Here is a 7,704-nt window from a genome sequence, read left to right on the forward strand (position 1 = left end):
AAAAAAAAAAAAAGTCTTTCTCATATTCTTCATGTGATTCCCGCAAAATTATTGAAAATGCAGCAGTTCCATGTGAATCCGAGTAGAAAATCAAGGTGAATAAACGATATTAAAAACTCACCAATTAAATTTCTTGTATGCTGCGCCTTTAGTTCTTTTGGCTTGCCCTAGCCCCTAGTTCATCTCAATTGAAAAATTATGTTCAGATGTAACAATGTCCCATATACAAAGTTTTCTCTTAATTTTCTATGTCATTCCCTCATACTTTATTGGTGATTTGATTGTTGATTATCTCTCTTTTTTTTTAATCTTAAAAACATAATGCACAACTTTTTAATATATTATTTAATAAACAAAATAAACTCATCCAAATATACTGAATTGAAAATGCATCAATTCTCAGAGCAAAACCTCTCTAAGGGTCCGTTTGGTTGGAGAGGTGAAAAAATGGGAGGATAGAAAATAGGGAAATGATAGAAAATCGGAGGATAGAAGAGATTTAGTTTTTTTCTTTTTTTTTTCCTGATTTGTGTTTGGTTGATAGGAAAAAAAGTGAAAAGATGAAAAACTTATTTGTTTTGTTGAGAAGAAAAATGAGGAAATAGAAAATAAAGTTGGTATTGATTTACAATTATATCCCTATTAATAAAACAAAACGTAAAATATTATTTTTATTAAAAAAATTGGTATGGACACTTCACCTTATGATGGTAAAAAAATGTCAATAAACTGTGATGACAAAGAGTAAAATACATTGCAAAGAAGATTAAATAGAAGATAAGAATAGTGGCTGACGTTTCCCAACAAAAAAATATTTTTAAAAAAGTGGAGTAGTGATTGGCTCAAATTAAACCACAACCAAATATAATAAAACCAAAATACATCTTCAATTAAGAAACAGGCAGAGAACGAAAAAAAAAAAAGGCAAAAGGCAAAGGCAATAAGAAAAAGACTCAGGCAATAAGAAGATTCTGTTCTGATGAGAGAAAAAATAAGCATACGAAGTAGGTGTTGGTAAGTAAGGACAAAATGGTAATTTTTGGTTTATTCTCAATTTTCTTCCCTATTTTCTTTTCTATTTGGAGTGATCTTGTTTTGGTGGGCTCAGGTGGAACATATCTGGGCCCCATCAAATTATTTTCCTCTCCTCTTTCAAAACGCCCACTAAAATATTTTTTTCACTCTTCTTTCTATTTTTTTTTTTTTTTCATCTTCCATATTTCACCTCCAATCAAATATACCCTAAGTCTTTTAATTTGTGCTCGACTTTCATCAACAAAAAATTATTCTTAGATGATCATAGCCTAATCATTTTTAGCGGTTAAGTCTTTTAATTTGTGCTCAGTTTTCGTCAACAAAAAATCATTCTTAGATGACCACAGCCTAATCATTTTTAGTGGTTAAGCTTTCATAAAATGTTGGTCACGAAGTGGATTGAATTCTAAGGCACATTGAATTTTAAGGCACATGTTAGGGAAAGGTGCACTAACGAGATAAAGCACTAACCACTAAAAGAAATTACCTAGAACGCGAAAAATTATATCCAACATCCATTAAAAATGTCGGATTCCATTTGAGTCACGAGGTGGATTGAATTGCTTCAAATCCACTGTACACATTGATTTGTTTCATGAAAAAAAAAATTCCTTCCATTTTAAACTCACTCAATGACAATCCACTATATATATATATATATATATATATAATTCACGATAATGACAATCCATATTAGCAATTCTTAACTCGATTGGATGCCAAAAGCAAAAATAATAAACAAACTTGAAGAATAAAATAAAACATGTACTTTTTTTTTTTTTTTTTTGAGAAATAACATGTACTTAAGTATACGGGTACATTATTATACACACCTTTTTTATTGTGTATTATACACCTGCCTAATCTTAAATAGTCTAGTAACATCTATTCTCACCTATGAGACTAGATTTGGAAGTCGAATCCCTGTATTTATACTTAATCAAAGTTGATAACCTTAATCGACGGTAGAACAAAATCTTAGCAAGGGGTGGAAACGGGTCAAGGCGAAGGATTGGATTAGGCTGAATTTTCCTTTTGCCCGTCACTCTCTGGGGCAAGAAAAAAGCGTATAAAGCAAGAGAAACACAAATTAGGGGTATGATGAATTGAAGGTATTTTTCTCATTCTTGATAATATAAATATATAAATATATATATATATATATATATATATAAACTGAAGTGTAACATATATTGTTGCTACTCTCATTTTGAGTCACATAAGTGTAGCAACAATAAATGTTACATCGATCCATGTACTATCCCATCCAATTTGGTCAATTTCGGTCCACTTTGGTCTGTTTTGGTCAATTTTGGTCCACTTTGGTCTATTTTGATCTATTTTGGTTTACTACGGTTTACTTCAGTACCATTTGATCCATTTAATCCACTTCAGTCTATTTCAATTTACTTTTGTCCATTTTAGGCTAATTAGGCCTTAAATTGATTCATTTTGTAGGTTCATTTTTAGTTTTTGGCTAATAGTTTCATTTTTCTTTTCTTTTTAATTTTTGAGTTGAAAGTATAAGATTTTATTCTATTTGAGTCGAAGTCTTTATTTTTGAACTAAAAAAAAAGTAGACATTAAAAATTATAGATATGAGCTCCAAAAGAGCAATAAAAATGATAAATATTCGAAAAATTACTTTAAAATTAATATAGGTATTATACTTATATATTTGGGAAGAAAAAAAAAAAGCTCAACACTAAAACTATATAATAATTTTTTTTTTGTTTTTAGAAACAAACCTATATAATAATTTAAACTAGTGTAACATGTTACATGTTTTCCATAAAATTGAAAAATTCCAAACCAAGCAGATACATACCAAGCACAAGTTCCAAATTAGTCAACCGATATGTTCAAATATACAATTAGTCAACTGATATGTTCAAAAATGTTGAAAGTTTCTTAGATATGTTCAAATTAGTCAATCGATTATAGATCCAAATATACAATTTCCAAACCAAGCAGACACATATGAAACACAAGTTTGAATTGAAAATTTCCTCTCTTTTTTGGTTTGTTCATACGCATTATATAAACTTGCATGTAACCCATGCTTATGCACAAGAACATTAAATAATGATGATAAAAAGGAATAAAAATCAATAAATATTAAACTATTGAAGTTGAAAAATTCCAAAATTGACACTAACCCATTAGTATTCCAAATAAGAGAATCAAAACTAAATAGGAAATTTGCAGAGAGAGAGAAACAAACACACACACACATAAATACATGAAGTTCTACCACAACCTAACTAATATAGCTATAATGTTATATAGATTTTGTAGATATTCTTAGTTTAGTATGAGATTTTAGTAGCATAATAGTGTTCAATACATAAAATTAAATTCATTGCTTTTTATATGTTCAACTTTTCACAGCATAATTAAGTATAATTCTCACATGAAGGCTTTTTTTTTTTTTGTGTGTGGATATTGTTAATATTTAATTGTCTTGGATGTTTGCAGTTCTTTTGCACACTTATATATATTTTACCTTGAATGATACTGTAAGGTTGAATTTAATCAACCATCTTGTTGGCTTTATTTCGTGCCAATTTGCTTGTAATTCAGCACTTAGAAACCCTGTATTTAGGTGGGAATCATGTAAGGGTAGTGTGTGAGAGAGTGTGAAGAAATGCTCAAGAATGTACACTGAAGCAGGGACTCGCGACTGGATCTCGCAAGTGACTTGCGACTGGCAAGCTGCCAGATGATGCACACGAGTGAAGCATGCAGAGAAACTGAACCGTCATGCCAGCTGTAGCACTACAGGACAAAAAGTCCAAACTAGTCATTCAATTAGCTCGAGGCTTGGACTCGCAACTCAGTCAAGTCGTAAGGCCAAGTCACCAGTCCACTCTGTTATGGAAAAACTGACTCTTCGCATTCCTTTCTCACTCCAATGTAAATACCCCTTATACCCACGAAATATTGAGAGTTTCTAAAGAGAATTTTGAGAAAAAAAAAACCCCAGAGAAAAGCAAGATTGACTCATCCACAATCTTTACATAGTGACTCTTCAAATTCCTCAACTCTCACCCTCTCCATTGTTACATCCTTGAGAGGTACATTAGCCAAATCTTTCCTCACCATACCCATATCTGTGAGAAGGTTATTTGGTGCTTGAGAAGTAGTTAGGAATGGACCAATTGATATTGGTTGATGCTATGGGTTATAGCGGAATCCGGTAAGCTAAAAAAGACAAAGGTTCGGCGTAACCTCGTTGGAGCAAGAAGTTTGGAGGGCTTAGGTACACTGGGTAGATTAGGCTTGGAGGGTCTCCTGCTGTTCATGTATCCCAACTTCATTCTTTAGTGAATTATTTACCGCTTGGAAGGTGGCGGAGAGGTTTTACGCCGAGAGCTTCGGTTTCTTCTTCAATAACACATTGTTGTGTTGTCCTTGTGTTTGCATCTCTCTTCCCTTAATCTTTGCCATTTAATTTTTGCTATAGATGTGATTTTATTTGGTTTAGATTGTTTATTAAATATGTTATAAGCTTAAGTTCATTTTTCTCACATATATTGTTTGATAATAAGTTTGAATTGGTAATTTGTAAATTAGGGGTCTAAACATTCAAGGTATTTTATACACTATTTGAACATTCAGATACTTTGACATGCATTTTCTTTCATTCTTTTTAAAAAAATTCATTTTTTATAGGTTTGGTAAGAGTTTTAGACTTGCATTTTCTTTTTTTTCTTTTTTCAGCTAAAAGTAATTGCCTCTTTGCAGTAAAAAAATTTCAGCTAAGGTTTTGGTTTTTCTTTCATCAAGTTAGTGAGTTAGGCTACTTAGATTTTGTGCAAAATGTGACTTTTACTTGAAACCACCAACTAACAAATTTCATTCTTAAAAATTTTTGACACACATGAGATTGAATATAGAAGAAGGATGCTTGAGTTATGACCATCAGTGGAATGCTCTTATGGCATTGAGCAATCGTGGTAACTCTTGCAACTACTATTGGCTTGCAAGAAGGAATGGGAGGACAAGCATTGTTATAGCAGTTATTATAAAGAGTTTAGTTTGATTTGCATTCTACGTATTGAAATGCTCCCTTAAACATCACTATGTTAGCTTTTGTAGTTACAATTGCTATATAATTTTTTTTTCTTTATAATGGCCTATTGTAGTAATTGTGGAAATTGTAATAAGATGAATAAAAGTATTCAGGGTATGCAACAATTTGCTATACAAGATTTGATGATTAGCAAGCATTTGGTTCCAAGAATACAAAAGCTAAGAGTGTGAAGTAGTTGCTGAATTTTTTGGGGCTATTCGCTTTTGTGACCAAATGTCAACTGGACAAGAGCCTTTTATGGGATGTTACACTTTAAGTACGCATCAAAAAAGGTGTTTGGCGTAGTACCAATATGAAATTGAATTAGGTTTGTTGTAAATTAAGGGATTTCATTGAAATTAGAGAAAAAACCTAGAAGTTCAAATTCTTCCTGAATTTTTATTAGGAATTTTCAATTCCTAGGTTTTGTTCCTTTTCTTTTATGAGTTTCTAATTCATATTTTGTACCTTTTTTTTTTGGCTTGCTATTTGGGTTATTAGAGAAGAAGGGTTATTAGATAAGAAGAGAAAAGCAGTGGAGCAAACACAGGCCAAGAAGTGAAAAGGTTTTTCAAACCCACAATGATTACAAGGTTGCCCACGACTAATTCCCCAACAGGTTTTTGCCCCCCAAAAAAATTGTTAGTTATTTTTCACATTTTGCTATGAGAAATGCTTGCTTTTATGATTATAGGTATACGATGTTTTACACACACACTTGGTCCCAAACAAATTATATCATTAAAAAAAGTTTAAAATTGAAAGTTCAAATAGCATGTAAAACACCAATGAACATTTAGACCCCCAATTTCAAAATAGCCAACACAAGCTTATATTCAAACAAAGTATGTGTGGAATATGAAATATAAGCAATACCTAATATGGCAAACTACTTTAACACATAATTAATCACAAACACAGCAGCAATTAATGGTTAAAGAGTATGGGAAGAGAGATGCAAACACAAGGATAACACTGGCACATGTTATCGAAGAGGAAACCGAAGAACTTGGCGAAAAACCTCTCCATCGCCCTCCAAGCCTAATTTACCCAATGCACCTAAACCCTCCAAGCTTCTTGCTCCAATAGGGTCATGCTGAACCTTATCTTCTTTAGCTTCCCAAATCCCGCAATAAGCCCATTGCATCAACCAAACAAGTTGGTCCTCTCTAAACTGCTTCCCAAGCACCAAAATACCTCCTCCTGATATGGGTATGGTAAGATAAGGATTTAGCTAATGTACCTCTCAATGATATGTCAATGGAGAGGGTGAGAGTAGAGGAATTTGGAAAATCAAAAAGCAAATATTGTGGATAAATCAATCTTGGTTTTCTCTTGGGTTTCTCTCTCAAAATTCTCTCTAGAATTTCTCTACATTTCGTGGGTATAAGGGTATTTATAGTAGGGTACGTGAGGAATGTGAAAAGTCAGTTTTCATCCAAACAGGGCATTTTAGTGACTTGGCCTCATGACTGGAATGAGTCATGAGATAACTTCCAAGCCAGACTGTACTTTTTGTCCTGTAGTGCTCTAGCTATCGTGACCCTTTAGCTCCCTGCATGCTTTACACATGTGCCACTTTGGCGACTTGCCAGTCGTGAGTTAGCCACAAGACTCCTCTTGAATACACACAACTTAAGTTTCTTCACACTCACTCACACACAACCCTTATATTATTCTCACCTAAATACAGGATATCTAATTGCTGAAATTACAAGCAAATTTGGCACAGAATAAAGCCAACACATGATTAAATAAATTCAACCTTACAAAAATATTATAAAACTATAGATTTACAACTGAAAATGATGTTATATCTCTTTTCTTCTTTTTATTTTTTTAGTTTTTAATTTCAAATTTCAGTATAATGTTAATTTATGGAGTATGCTACACAATGATTGCTCTATATCAATAGACCTAAACACACTTATATATACATGACATATAATAAAATAAAAGAAAGATTAAATCTATTTTTTCAATATATTTTCCGTACATCATACGGGTTAGTGACTAGTATAGTATATATAGTCCAAGAAGAGATAAGCTATTCGTTCAAGTAAAATAAATGCATGGAAGTCATCAATACACGTTTTTCCTCGAAGATCTTTATACAAATTTGTCAGAGGTTATTGAACTAGTTAAAATATAGCCAATTATTCTGATCAGCCTCGATCAAAAAGAAAAAAATCAGGTAGACTATTAATATATCATATATAGATTATCTAGTCCAAGAAGAGATCAGCAATTCATTCAAGTCAAATAAATGCGTGGAAGTCATCAATACTGTTGAGATCCTATTTTGCAACCCACATTTAACCTCACATGGAGGGTAAAAGGGTAATTTCACCTTGAAAATATGCATCTTGATTCTGGTCATTAGATCCTTAATCTCATTTCACCAAAATGATCTTGATGTTGTAACGATCAAATCGACTGGTCATGAGCCCTAATCGGACTGTCAGATTGAAAGTTATCATCAAATCAAGTTTTAATGGCTAAGATGCATTATCACAATTGAGTCCAACTATATGTGATTATGAACAATTGATTTCAATTGGTTATAAGTGTAATCAATTTGAGATCAATGATGT

This window comes from Quercus lobata, chromosome 9 (assembly GCF_001633185.2).
Source record: "Quercus lobata isolate SW786 chromosome 9, ValleyOak3.0 Primary Assembly, whole genome shotgun sequence".
Taxonomy (NCBI): domain Eukaryota; kingdom Viridiplantae; phylum Streptophyta; class Magnoliopsida; order Fagales; family Fagaceae; genus Quercus; species Quercus lobata.